Source organism: Erythrolamprus reginae, chromosome 2 (assembly GCF_031021105.1).
Source record: "Erythrolamprus reginae isolate rEryReg1 chromosome 2, rEryReg1.hap1, whole genome shotgun sequence".
Classification (NCBI taxonomy): Eukaryota; Metazoa; Chordata; class Lepidosauria; order Squamata; family Dipsadidae; genus Erythrolamprus; species Erythrolamprus reginae.
Window position 1 is genome coordinate 159,617,937 of NC_091951.1, and position 14,408 is coordinate 159,632,344.

Sequence of the window (14,408 nt, forward strand, 5' to 3'; positions counted from 1 at the left end):
TATCAAAATGTTGGGCTCAAATATCTCACACACTGGCTATCACAGGATGAGCACATAGAACATTTGTTTTTAAATAGTAATAATGATGAAGATAATACTAAACACAGGAGAGCTAAAAATAATGGGGAAAGGAGGGAGAGTACAAGCCTTAAAATAAAGGCTGTGAAAAAATGCAGCCCACCAGAATGTACTCCAGACCCCCAGAGCTAGGTCCTTATAATGGACAAAATCTTGGGCATTGCTTCCCACCCCCTTTTGAGAGGTTATGAAGGGCAAGGTTATGACCTATAAAGCCCTTCATGGCATCGGACCAGAATATCTTCAGGACCGCCTTCTGCCGCACAGCGACCGGTTTGGTCCCACAGAGTTGGCCTTCTCCGGGTCCCGTTGACTAAATAGTGCCGTTTGGCGGGACCTAGGGGAAGAGCCTTCTCTGTGGCGGCCCTGACCCTCTGTAACCAGCTCCCCCCAGAGATTAAAACTTCCCCCACCCTCCTTGCCTTTCGTAAACTCCTTAAAACCCACCTCTGTCGTCAGGCATGGGGGAATTGAAATTTCCCTTCCCCCTAGGCTTATAGAATTTATACATTTATGGTATGCTTGTATGTATGAGTGGTTCTTTAAATTGGGGTTTTTTAGATTATTTTTAATATTAGATTTGTTTTCATTGTTTTTTCATTGTTGTTAGCCGCCCCAAGTCTTCGGAGAGGGGCGGCATACAAATCTAATAAATAAATAAATAAAATAAATAAAAGGGATAAGCTTTAAAATTTGCAAAAGCTTCATTTCATAATTTCATCCCAAACAGAGGTGGATTCTAACTTGCCTCGCCTTCGGTTCGCTTCCTCCCGCGCTGCATGGCTGTTTGTGCAGTGCTGCAAAAATCAGCCCCCCAAAAAGCAAAAAAAAAAAAAAAAAAGTGGTGGTGGCAGCCACGGACCGGCAACAACAGAACTGGCTCCATGATATCACCACCGGTTTACTACCGGTTCTCTAGAACTAGTTATAGAGTTCCCAATCCCAAGAAACCTCATCACCCCAACTGCACAATCCTGGTGGACCATCCCTTATGTATGATTCAGCAGTGCACTGTAAGTCCCAAAAGTAGTCAAGTCACATTAACAGAGAGATAACACCGGGGGAATTAATAATACCCCTTGTTTGTTTGTCTCCGAGTCTGCGGAGAGAGGCGGCATACAAATCTAATAAATTATTATTATTAAATTAATTATTATGTATGTATTTATTTAGTCAAGCATGCATTAGATAATAGGTATAGGTATAAGCATGGTTATTAATACATGAAATGGATACCAATAAAAGGGGAAATTAGGACAGGGACAGTAGGTATGGTAGCGCGCACTTCTGCATGCCTCTTAGGAATGGGGTGAGAGCCTCCCGTTGCGAGATTTTGCTTCTGCGTATGAGCACAAAGCAAAAAATATGAAAAATTAAAGAAAAAAGATGGCGGCGCCTAAAGGACTGGCACCAGAGCAGTCTAGCACAAATTGCACAGTCTGGCAACTGCTACTGGGACCGGTAGCAAGCCCTCTCTGGTCTGGAGGCTAAATCATACGATGGGGAATGAAGTATGTTTAGCCTAACAGAGAAGGCTTAGGAAAGACATGATAGCTGTCTTCTAATACAGTGGTACCTCGACATACGAGTTTAATTCGTGCCAGACCAGAGCTCGTATGTCGATCAATTCGCATCTTGAACGAATGCCTTTAGACTTTGTTTTTCCGGGCCGACATAACTGGAAACATGGAATTCTTGCGCCTCCTAGTGGATGCTTGGCTCGTATCCCGAATTTGAGCTCGGGTGTTGAACATAAATTTTGCTCGCGTCTTGGCTCGTAACTTGGAATACTCGCATGTGGAGCAGCTCGTATCTAGAGGTACTACTGTACTTGAAGGACTGTCACAGGGAAGAGGAAGTCACTTTATTCTCCAAGCCACCTGAGGGAAGGACAAGAATCAATAGGTGGAAGCTGAAGTGAGGAAGGGAACAAACCTGGAATTGAGGAGGAATTTTCTGATAGAAACAATTAATCAGTGGGACAGCTTGCTTCCTGGAGCTGAAGGTGCTCCATTGTTGGTTTTTCAAGAAAATATTGGACAACTATTTGTCTGGGATAGTATAAGGACTCCTGACTTGGGCAAGGGATTGAACTAGAAAACTTCCAAGGTGCCTTTTCCAGCCCTATGAATCCGTGAGATGGGGGTCTCACCTCCTTTGGCAAGTAGCCCTCTGCATGTCAAAGTCCATCCCTTACTCAATGGAATTTGGGCAACTATACTAAATACAGTGGTGCCTCTACCTATGAATGCCTCTACTTATGAACTTTTCTAAATAAGAACTGGGTATTCAAGATTTTTTTGCCTCTTCTTAAGAACCATTTTCCACTTACAAACCGGAGCCTCTGAAACTGTAACTGGAAAAGGCAGGGAGAAGCCTCCATGGGGCCTCTCTAGGAATCTCCTGGGAGGAAACAGGGCCAAAAAAGGTGGGGAGAAGCCTCTGTGGGGCCTCTCTAGGAATCTCCTGGGAGGAAACAGGGCCTCCACCCTCCCTGTGGTTTCTCCAAATGCACGCATTATTTGCTTTTACATTGATTCCTATGGGAAAAATTGCTTCTTCTTACAAACCTTTCTACTTAAGAACCTGGTCACGGAACGAATTAAGTTCGTAAGTAGAGGTACCACTGTATACTGAAAATAGAGATAAACAAACAAACAAACAAGAACACTGAGTCTTTTTCAAGGCCATTAAAAACTTATTATATATACTTTATTTCTTGGAAACATCTCATCAAGCAGACCTCTTCATGGCTTCTTTGAAATCATTTCCATTGAATTCAGGGAGGAATTTCTCTCCAGTAATTTGATGTAAGATTGTAATTTTACAAGGACGGAGGGAGGAGGGAAGGGTGGATTTTGAAAGTCAGTAAAAAGCAGGAACAACGGAAAATCCTATAGGAAAAACGGATAGTGCTGAATGCTTCAAACCCAGCATGTTCTTTATTTGTGCACACATACAGAGATCCCTTATGGCCAGCATATGTGCATACATGAGTTGCTGAGGTTTATTAGTTGAACATGCAGACATTGATAAGCTGTTATTGTGATTTGCTCAAACATTTTATAAGACCAGTAGCACCAGTGACAATTTTAATATGAGATTTGTATTGGCAAATAGGCAGGGAGTAATCCACAATTTGTCACAAACATTAGGTCTAGCAATAGCGTAAAGGAAAACTGTGAATTATCAAATTTCTAAGTTTTAGCTTTAGATAATAAAGACAAAAACTGCATTATTCACTGTCTCTTTCTCTCTCCTACACATACAAGCAGACACTTATGCAGTGGTACCTCTACTTAAAAACTTAATTCATTCTGTAACCAGATTCTTAAGTAGAAAAATTTGTAAGTAGAAGCAATTTTTCCCATAGAAATCAATGTAAAAGCAAATAATGTGTGCGATTGGGGAAACCATAGGGCGGGTGGAGGCCCTGTTTCCTCCCAGGAAACTCCTAGAGAGGCACCACAGAGGCTTCTCCCCACCTTTTCTGGCCCTGTTTCCTCCCAGGAGATTCCTAGAGAGGCCTCACAGAAGCTTCTCCCCACCTTTTCTGGCCCTGTTTCCTCCCAGGAGACTCCTAGAGAGGCCCCCAGAGGCTTCTCCCCACCTTTTCCGGCCCCGTTTCCTCCCAGGAGATTCCTAGAGAGACCCCATGAAGGCTTCTCCCTGCCTTTTCTGGTTACAGTTTCGGAGGCTCGGGTTTGTAAGTGGAAAATGGTTCTTAAGAAGAGGCAAAAAAATCTTGAACACCCAGTTCTTATCTAGGAAAGAAGTAGAGGCATTCTTAGGTAGAGGTACCACTGTATATCCTTTTCCATTAACTTTTTATATGCCAGTAATTTAGAGCCCAATATGTAGTTTACCTCCAGTCCTACATGCACACTGCAGTATAAGTGGCATCCCTTTTAATGTACAGTATATTGGTGCACTATGGAATAAATGTCTATTCAAACAGATTTTGAGATAACCGAGAATTATTGATAAAGGGAAGGTATGGAAGGTTGCCCTTTCCAAATTTTCCTTTTGTACCATGATTTAATGTCAACCAAAATTAAATCAAACAGTTCCTATCATATGCACTAGGTGTCACAATTGCTTTAAAGGAGAACAGTACCAGCTAAGAAATAAAAATACAGGAAAAATAGTGTGGTTCTGGGACAAATCTCCTGCCCCTAGGAAGAGATCTGAAACTTGGGAAATGTGCTTAGTTGCAGCTACACAGCAGTAACAGCTTCAGGGCTAACTTAACACCCCAGTTACACAACCACATTATGCAGCCTCAGATCTCAACATCTTTCATTTCAGCCTAGGAATGCCATTTGCAACGAAAGCTGCTTTTCTCGTTAGTTTGAAATGGAAGAAAACAGACCACAATATAACACGAGCTACATTTTTTGTATTTACGGACTTCATTACAACTGCTTTTATTGCAATTACATAGAGCAATGACGCTTAGCTCTAATTGACTTTAACCAAAAAAATGGTTAAGTTAGTCATTGTGTATCCTAATCTTCTCTCTTGAAACTGAACCTCAAACAGTCCACATTCAGACCAAAGAATAATCTAAATTTCCCTAACAGCTTGCCATATTCAATAAAGAAAATAATATTCAAATGCCTAAATCCTCCACAATATTTGAATATGACCACGGCGTTGTGCTGCTGACTTTAAAATGAAACAGGCAAACAATATAAGTTACCATAATTGATGCCCAGCCAAGCAACAGGAAAAAAAACTTTTAAGAAACAACAACCCACCAATGCCTAACCCCATAAACTACAGCAGTGTTTGGACTAGAAGAAATCACCCCCTGTATATTCCACAGAGAAAGAAGTGGGAAATGGTAACTCCTCTGCATTTCAGGTGCTTAACTGATGCATCATAGATTTGTGAAACTATGAGCTATTCATGTGATGACCAAGTGATCTGGATGCTTTCCCAACAATTACAGTCATTTATGCTGGTTGCAATATGAATCTTCTATAGCAAAGTTCTTACTATAGCATGCTTAATCCAGTTAGTGCTATGCCCTGGTGGCACAGTGGTTAGAGTGCAGTACTGCAGGCTACTTCTGCTGATTGCCAGCTGTCTGCAATTTGGCAGTTCGAATCTCACCAGGCTCAAGGTTGACTCATCCTTTCATCCTTCCAAGGTGGGTAAAATGAGGACCCAGATTGTTGGGGGGCATATGCTGACTCTGTGAACTGCTTAGAGAGGGCTGTAAAGCACTATGAAGCGGTATATAAGTCTAAGGCTGATTGCAGGCTGTCTGCAATTTGGCAGTTCAAATCTCAACAGGCCCAAGGGTGGTGGGCATGGCAGGGGAATGATATTGCAAAATCTCCATCCCAATCACACTGGAAGGATACTGCAAGAGTATCTTTTGTATACTGGATATATATATACTGGAAGGATACTGGAGTATCCCTCCATCCCACTGGAAGAATACTCCATTCCCTCCCCATTCCAGGGGAAGGTTATGCAAAATCTCCATTTCTTCCTGGTCACCTGGGATTCAGGATGCAGAGAATAGATGGAGGTGGCAGGGAACATAGCCAATCAGAGGTGGTGCTTGCCGATTCTTCAAACTACTCAAAATTTCTGCTACCGGTTCTCCAGAAGTGGTCAGAACTTGCTGAATCTCACCTCTGATCCCCACCCATGACAGGAGGCTATAGGCCAGTGATGGTGAACCTATGGCAAGGGTGCCACAGGTGGCACGCGGAGCCACATCTGCTGAAACGTGAGCTGTTGCCCTAGCTCAGCTCCAACATGCACATGTATGCTGGCCAGCTGATTTCTGGCTCACATAGAGGCTCTGAAAGAGTGTTTTTTGTTTCCAGAGATGGGGGGATAGAGGAGGGCTTTTTATAACTCCTGGCTCCAGGGAAGCTTTTGGAGCCTGGGGAGGGCGAAACACGAGCCTACTGGGCCCACCAGAAGTTCAGAAAGAGGCCATTTCCGACCTGTAGAAGGCCTCCGGAGATGCTACTTTTGCCCTCCCCAGACATTGAATCATGGGTTTGTACACTCAGGCATGCATGATAGCTCTTTTGGCACCCGAGAATAAAATGGTTCACCATCACTGCTCCAATAATCCTTTTTCATTGGCCAGGCATGGCACAGTCAAGGCAACCAATAGGGCTGGGGAGCTGTGGTCCCATATTGCAAGAATTTGTCAGTGGGTTTTGTACTGGAGAGCCTTGTTTTTTTTTCTTTGTAGTCTTTTTCCTGGAGTACTGAGTGTGCCAAATGGGTTGACACTTGACCAAAGTTGTGTTATATTAACCCTCTATATAATTGTGTCTTTTTGAGCCTAAATTTCACATCCTCAAGATGGAGAGATTAGATCAGTTCTTTGTGGAAAGAAGGCCTGTTAATTTGTCAGGGAGTAGGACATCGTTGTCTGCCTTGAGTCCCGAGATCACTCATATCAGTGTAGAAAATTAAAAAGAAACTGGACTCCTACTTTTTTCCTTGACTACGATTAAGGACAGGTTGATTTTAACGCCGCTGTGAAATTTATTCAAAAGCTAAGAAATTAGGCCTTGGGAGGAAAGATGAGGCAACCATTCCACATGAAAGGGGTAGGTGGGGGAATATAGCCTTCTCCCAAGCCCTGCAGAGCTGCAGCATCACAAATCACAAAATGGAAGCTTTGTGATTTCAGCTACAGTGCCGCTAAGCTGGAAGGAAATCCGCTTACGCGCCCAAAGAGGATAACCTCCTGGGAATAACATGGTAGGAATCAATGCCAGATTAGCACAAAAGTACTTGTGAGGACTTTGCCAAAGCCCATAACATAAAGAAGAAAAGAAAGGTCATAGGAAGCCCCTTGAGAACCCGCAACTGGATTCTTCTGACATTGGCATGCAATGTTTTAACACAAAACAAAACAAATTGCCTACTCCGGACATAAATGCTAAGAGAGCTGAAACCTTCATTTCCATACTCTTAGGGGTCATATTTCAGTTTTGCCTTAGCACAATGTATGGAGCCCTCTATTGTGTTTATTCAACAAATCACACTTAGTGTGATGTATGAACTGCCTTCCTAAAATTATGCAGCACTTATATCTTTGGTAGCATTTTTCCCCCCCAAAACAATTCCCCCCCCCAACTCTGCCACTTTCTGGAGACTCTGCCTACACGCACAATCCAATGTAGACACCAGGGTAATATAAATTCTGTGCAGTATATATATCAGGTTTGCATTTCAATAGGCTATGCATAAAACATGATGGGAGGGGCACAACCCCTTCTTGATTGCTGAAAATCAGCTCTCTCTGGAGATTTCAGCAGCTGTGCCTAATTATATCCAAACTGTTCTGCACCAAGCAGAAGAGCTAGAAACATGGGTGGAGGATGAATGCTGCATCGCAATCTAGCTGTGTGCCCTATTACCTGGGCCTGTATCAAACCACTGAATTGCTTTGGACTTCCAGATTCCACTGCTGATTTCGTAATTCAGTTGGCACCTCAAATTCATAAGCATAGCAGTGGGGGAAAAAATCAATACTAATGAACTTGTTACAGACCTCTCCTATAGCAAATATTCACCAATCTCTTTGCCATCTTAAGAGCATCTTAAAAGCATCAGTACTTTCTGCGTGAATTCCTTCACATAAACTTACAATTGTTTTGTTGGCAATTTGACCTGGCCCAGAGCTCCATTCTTGCTGCAAGTAGCATTGCAGCAAACTCCAGAGGTGAAATGCTGCATGGAAGCTTTGATGGCAAGCCTCTACTGCCATCTAGTGGCAGAAGTGAGTCTACAACCACTGCAGAGCAGGAAAAACTGGATCCCGGTTGATGATGCACTTTCTTATATATCTTGTTAGGTACGAAAAAGAGTAATTCTAATCTTACCTTTAAAAAAAACCCTGTGTAAAGTTTTTGATTGGAGTCTTAGTATACATGGAGTGTTATGAACTGGATACATTTTCTAGCCGTATCTAAACTGCAAAAATAGGCAATTCTAAATGAGATAGTATTTAGCAGGTAATTTGAATTTGCCTCTCCTCCTAGATCAGGGATCTGCAACCCGCCGCTCTGCAAGCCGCGTGTGGCTCTTTCATCCCTCTGCTGCAGCTCTGTCACTCAAAATATGTGTCACAACCACCAGTGTGCGACATCCGCTGGCATGTGATTTATTGAGCTTTTCGACCCATCTTTTTTTGGGGGGGGGGATTTTTTTTGTTGCATGCAGAAATAAAAATGTTTTTTTCTCTGTAGCAAGTCATTGATTTCATAAATGCAAAACACTATAGTTTCTTTAAATACATAGCATAAAGGTAAAACAACAACAACACCTATGTATGCAGTGTTATCTTCATTTTATTGATTTGATTTGATTTGATTTGATTTGATTTATTCATTCATTCATTCATTCATTCATTCATTCATTCATTCATTTATTTAGATTTGTATGCCGCCCCTCTCCGCAGACTCGGGGCGGCTCACAACAAAGTGAAAAAACAATTTACAACAAATCTAAATTTCTACTAAAAACATTTTAAAAACCCCATTTTCTAAACACATATACATACACACATACCATTCATAAATTGTATATGCCCGGGGGAGATGTCTCAGTTCCCCCATGCCTGACGACACAGGTGGGTCTTAAGGAGCTTACGAAAGGCAAGGAGAGTAGGGGCAGTTCTAATCTCCGGGGGGAGTTGGTTCCAGAGGGTCGGGGCCGCCACAGACATTGTTTAGTTGACGGGACCCGGAGAAGGCCCACTCTGTGGGACCTAATCGGTCGCTGGGATTCGTGCGGCAGCAGGCAGTCTCGGAGATATTCTGGTCCAGTGCCATGAAGGGCTTTAAAGGTCATAACCAACACTTTGAATTGTGATCGGAAGTTGATCGGCAACCAATGCAGACTGCGGAGTGTTGGTGAAACATGGGCATACCTAGGTAGGCCCATGACTGCTCTCGCAGCTGCATTCTGCACGATCTGAAGTTTCCGAACACTTTTCAAAGGTACCCCCATGTAGAGAGCATTACAGTAGTCGAACCTTGAGGTGATGAGGGCATGAGTGACTGTGAGCAGTGAGTCCCGGTCCAGATAGGGTCGCAACTGGTGCACCAGGCGAACCTGGGCAAACGCCCCCCTCGCCACAGCTGAAAGATGGTTCTCTAATGTGAGCTGTGGATCGAGGAGGACGCCCAAGTTGCGGACCCTCTCCGAGGGGGTCAATAATTCCCCCCCCCCAGGGTAATGGAAGGACAGATGGAATTGTCCTTGGGAGGCAAAACCCACAGCCACTCCGTCTTATCTGGGTTGAGTTTGAGTCTGTTGACACCCAGCCAGGCCCCAACAGCCTCCAGACACCGGCACATCACTTCCACTGCTTCGTTGACTGGACATGGGGTGGAGATGTAAAGCTGGGTATCATCAGCGTACTGATGATACCTCACCCCATGCCCTTGGATGATCTCACCCAGTGGTTTCATGTAGATATTAAATAGCAGGGGGGAGAGGACCAACCCCTGAGGCACCCCACAAGGGAGAGACCTCGGAGTCGACCTCTGACCCCCCACTAACACCGACTGCGACCGGCCAGAGAGGTAGGAGGAGAACCACTGGAGAACAGTGCCTCCCACCCCCAACCCCTCCAGCCGGTGCAGAAGGATACCATGGTCGATGGTATCGAAAGCCGCTGAGAGGTCAAGAAGCACCAGGACAGAGGATAAACACCTGTCCCGGGCCCGCCAGAGATCATCCATCAACGCGACCAAAGCAGTTTCCGTGCTGTAACTGGGCCTGAAACCCAACTGCTGGGGACCTAGATAATCGGCTTCTTCCAAGGATCGCTGGAGCTGGAGTGCCACCACCTTCTCGACAACCTTCCCCATAAAGGGAAGGTTGGAGACTGGCCGGTAGTTATTAAGTACGGCTGGGTCCAGGGAAGGCTTCTTGAGGAGGGGGCACACGAGCGCCTCTTTATAGGATGATGGGAAGGATCCCCTCCCCAAGGAAGCATTGATAATCTCCTGGACCCAGCTCTGTGTCACCTCTCTGCTGGCCGAAACCAGCCAGGAGGGACACGGATCCAGTAAACAGGTGGCAGAACTCACAGCTCCAATGGCCTTGTCCACTTCATCAGGTGTCACCAGATCAAACTCCTCCCAGACAGATGGACAAGTACGTGCCCCAGTCACCTCAACTGACTCGTTGTCAGCCGACTCTGTTTTCCAATTGGAGTCGAGGTCCGCCCGGATCTGAGCGATTTTATCAGCGAAAAACGTGTTAAAATCCTCGGCACTACTCTGTAAGGGCTTTGATTTGATTTGAATTGATTTGATTTGATTTGATTATTTGATTTGTATGCCGCCCCTCTCCGTAGACTTTAGATTTTAGATGTCAAAAGGGTTTTGTGACTCCTGGTATTTTCTTTTCTGTGGAAAATGTGTCCAAGTGGCTCTTTGAGTGTTTAAGGTTGCTGACTCCTGTCCTAGATCAATTGACTATCTTGGCTTTCTACATGCTTCTGTTTAGAGACCCAAAATTGTTCCTAAGTCTGCCTCTTGAGGGGGAGTAAGAAATGTTTGAATCTGAGGGGAATATTATTCACATTTATAGACACATATAAAAAGGATAATAACAATGCAACATTAAAATATTCACAATTTAAATTTTTATTTAAAATTTAAAAAATTGAGAGCAAAATACAAGTATGTAACATAATTAAACCCAGGCAAGATAGTATTTTTAAATTTATTTTTTATTTGATTTTTTAGAAAACAAAAAGAAAAAAAAGATAAAGTGCAACAAAGACATCAAACTTAAAGACATATTTATGGTTACATTTCTGTTCCTTCGGTTTCTCCATTTTTTTAATTTACAATTATCCTGTTTCCTTCTTTCCATCAATCCAGTTATAGAATTTACCCCACACAGTATAGTATTCTTTTTTCTGTTTGTTCTGTAACTCTAGTGTAAGTTTACTCCATTTTGCGCATTCTAGTATTTTCCTAATTACCATATCATCAGATGGTACTCCTTTTTTCCAATTTTGAGAAAACCAGTTGAACTGCAGTTAATATATGTATTATTAAATAATAGTTGGCCTTCTCATCCTCTGATAATTCCTAAAAGATATGTCTCGGGTTTTAATTCTAATTCATACTCTAATTAATACTCTAATGAGTATGAATTACTCAATTAGAGTAACTGAGTAATTTTAACCAATTTTGAATCTTAATCCAAAACTTATTTGTTTCTGGACACGTCCACCATATATGATAGTATGTGCCACGTGTTGATTTATATTTCCAACATTCACTTTTCAGATCTGGGCAAATTTTCATTAATCTTGCTGGGGCGAAGGGCCACCGGTAGAACATCTTATATAAATTATCTCTGTATGGTCAGGCAAGATAGTATTACAGCCCAAATGCCCTCCAGAAAATATCTATTTTGAGGTGCTTCTAAAAAGCAGTCATTGGGAACCAACCCAATATCTAGTAGGTGAGTAGGAGGCTGTTATAAAAAGACCAAACTGCTATTGGAGAAACATAGTACCTCCAAGCCTTGGGCCTTTTCACCTCCACTGGGTAGATAGCTACTAACAGTTTCTTCCATTTAGATCAAACTGACCAGTCCAATTCTAAAGGGAGAAAGCAGGTAACCATGTAGGACTTTAGAATTAGCACCAAAACTTTAAGTTTCACCTGAAGCTGACTGGCAACCAACACAGAGTCCTGGAAATAAATGATATTGTAAAAGGCATGAAGGAATAATTAAAGAGGGACTTTGTAATCCTAAAATTACACAATCTAGTGACTGAAGCAACAGTGAGGAGAGAAAAAAAACTCAAAATAGCCCTGCTTGATTTTCTTCTGTATGGGCAACTTTCTATATCAATCTTTCAAAAAAGAGATTAAGTATAATGTAATTAAGTTATAAAATGTGAAGAAGCTCAAAGGAATCAAATGCAATAATGTAACAATGCAGAATTACTTATTGTACCATTGTATTCCTGTTTTTAAAGAAAATAATGGAAAACTAATAAACTCTATTTTAAAAAAGAGTTAAATAAAGAAACAAACATGCCTACTCTGATGGTGTTGGATAAAATAATAATCTTAAAAAGTTGTTTCTTTCTGAAGATCACTTCCATTGTATGCTATAGATTCCTTAGGATGGGAAAAGAAAAAAGTAACTCTAGAAAAACCAGAGATCCATTTCCCCCTCTGTACCCATCTAAATGCACAGAAGCAGCAGAGGAGGGTATATTTTTTAATATATTCTTCACAAATCACTTTGAAGAGCTGGCATATAATAAAATGGGAACAGTATTTAGACAGCGTGGGAAGTACCAGCTGTTAACCAAAAGCCTCCTCCAGGCTTCATTACATTCATATCGGTTCTCTTTCTTATCAATTTTGGGGCAAATCCCTACTTTCCCCCCCTTAAATATGATTCCTCCTCTTGACTTCCGGCTGATGGGTGGAACAGAGGGCAATTATATTTCTGTATTTCAAATATTTTCTTTCCCTGCGCAAGATTATTATATAAATGTGACTGGGCATCTCTAAATTTACATGCAAATAAAATGTGTCTGAGTGGGTTTGAATGCTAATTTCAGTGAAAACATTGAAATTATTGGTATAGAACGGAAGGGATTTCATCATGGAAAAAGTTATTTCTACAAGCCAAGCAATGATGTGCATTCATCTAACCTGATCCTAGCTTGTGTAGTCAATATTTTATTGCATTTTGTATGACAGATTCCATATTACACTTACAATGTAATTTGTCACATAAATTAAGAAATCCCAGCACGTTTGTTTGTATGTTTATATTTATATGCCACCCCACTCCAAGGATTTGGAGAGTCCTCCAATGGAGGTTTGGCCTTTAAAAACAACCATAACAAGAGAGGATTCTGCAGAAAAAGGCTACCTGAAGAATAAGTTTTTATCTCAGTGGCCTCTGTGAACATTTGCTATCTCAAAGAAACTGGAGAAACCCACAGACTGTGAACACAATCTACTTTAAAACTGAAGAAATAATCAAAATCTATACCCACTAAGCAGTGAAAGGCTCCCCAAATTTTTACTACTTCACTGTGGGTGTGGCTTATGCATTTTCTTTCAACATGTTTTAGTGCAAATTGGGTGCTCTGGGGTGGAGCTCCATTTTGCTACCCCACTGTGTTCCCCCTCATCCAGGCAGTAGCCCACCCCTGCCACTAAGTTGTGGTAGGTTACTTTTTGGTACTGTGATAAGTGTTCATAAAGATAACCCCACCCACCCTATCTGTATTTTTAAAAATCCTAATATTGCTCTTTATCTGCAGAAAAGTATATATTCTTTTCAATTTTTCTTTTAACTAATTAGGAAATTATATATTTTTTAATCTGGGGAGCTCCATACAGAATGTCTCATTTTAAGGTTAAAAAAAGTTTTCTGTTTTATTTTCTCAGTTTTAATTAACTTTGATTTTTTTTTACCTTCTATGATATTTGTCCTTCAAGGTGGCGGGGGGGGGGGAGGAGAGCTGATTTTATACTGCATGCACTTCCTAGAATTTTTCCACTTTGATGTTTTGTGAGAGTTATGATTTCTTTTCCACTCCAGCGTTAAACAGTGGACGGCAGGTGAAGTATCCTAAAATATAGGATAATCCTAGGGTAGTGGCAGGAGCTACCAAGCTACTACAAACCGGGAAAACATATCAGGGTACAAAGACAAAAAATAATTTCTGGGAGGAGATTTATAAACTCCTACCCTCACCTTTCAGGTTTCCTGGATCATGTTTTCTCAGAAATGACTATTAAAGTGAAGCGCCATGCTGCGTGATCAAGCTTAAAATTGCATCAAATAGGAACGTCCATTGGAAGGATGGAATAAAATCCATAAAATGTTGGAGCAGGGTCATAATCCAAAATCTTGGTCCTTTTGTACACGAGTGCCACATAGATGTACTTTTGAACGGTTCAGGGCATCTGCCATTGGGCAGATTTTGACTTCCCTGCATATTCTACTGGCCTTAAATTAATACTGAATGTTGGATCCATTATTAAGGCTGGTGTGGACTGCATGTCAAAGATCCATCTAAATAATATCAAACCAAGGATGCTATTTTCTTTAGCATCCTTTGTTTGATATTATTTATTGTTTGATATTATTTATTTATTTATTTATCAGCAATTGGGCTTCGTGTCGCTGCCGTGCATTTGATTCGCATGGAATTTTGCTTTTGCATTTTTAAAATTTGTTAAGAAACTAGGAAAAGCCACTTTTAACTTGTCTTCCTTCCTACAAATTTTTTTGTTTATTTCTGGGTAATACTCAATCTGTATCCATAATCC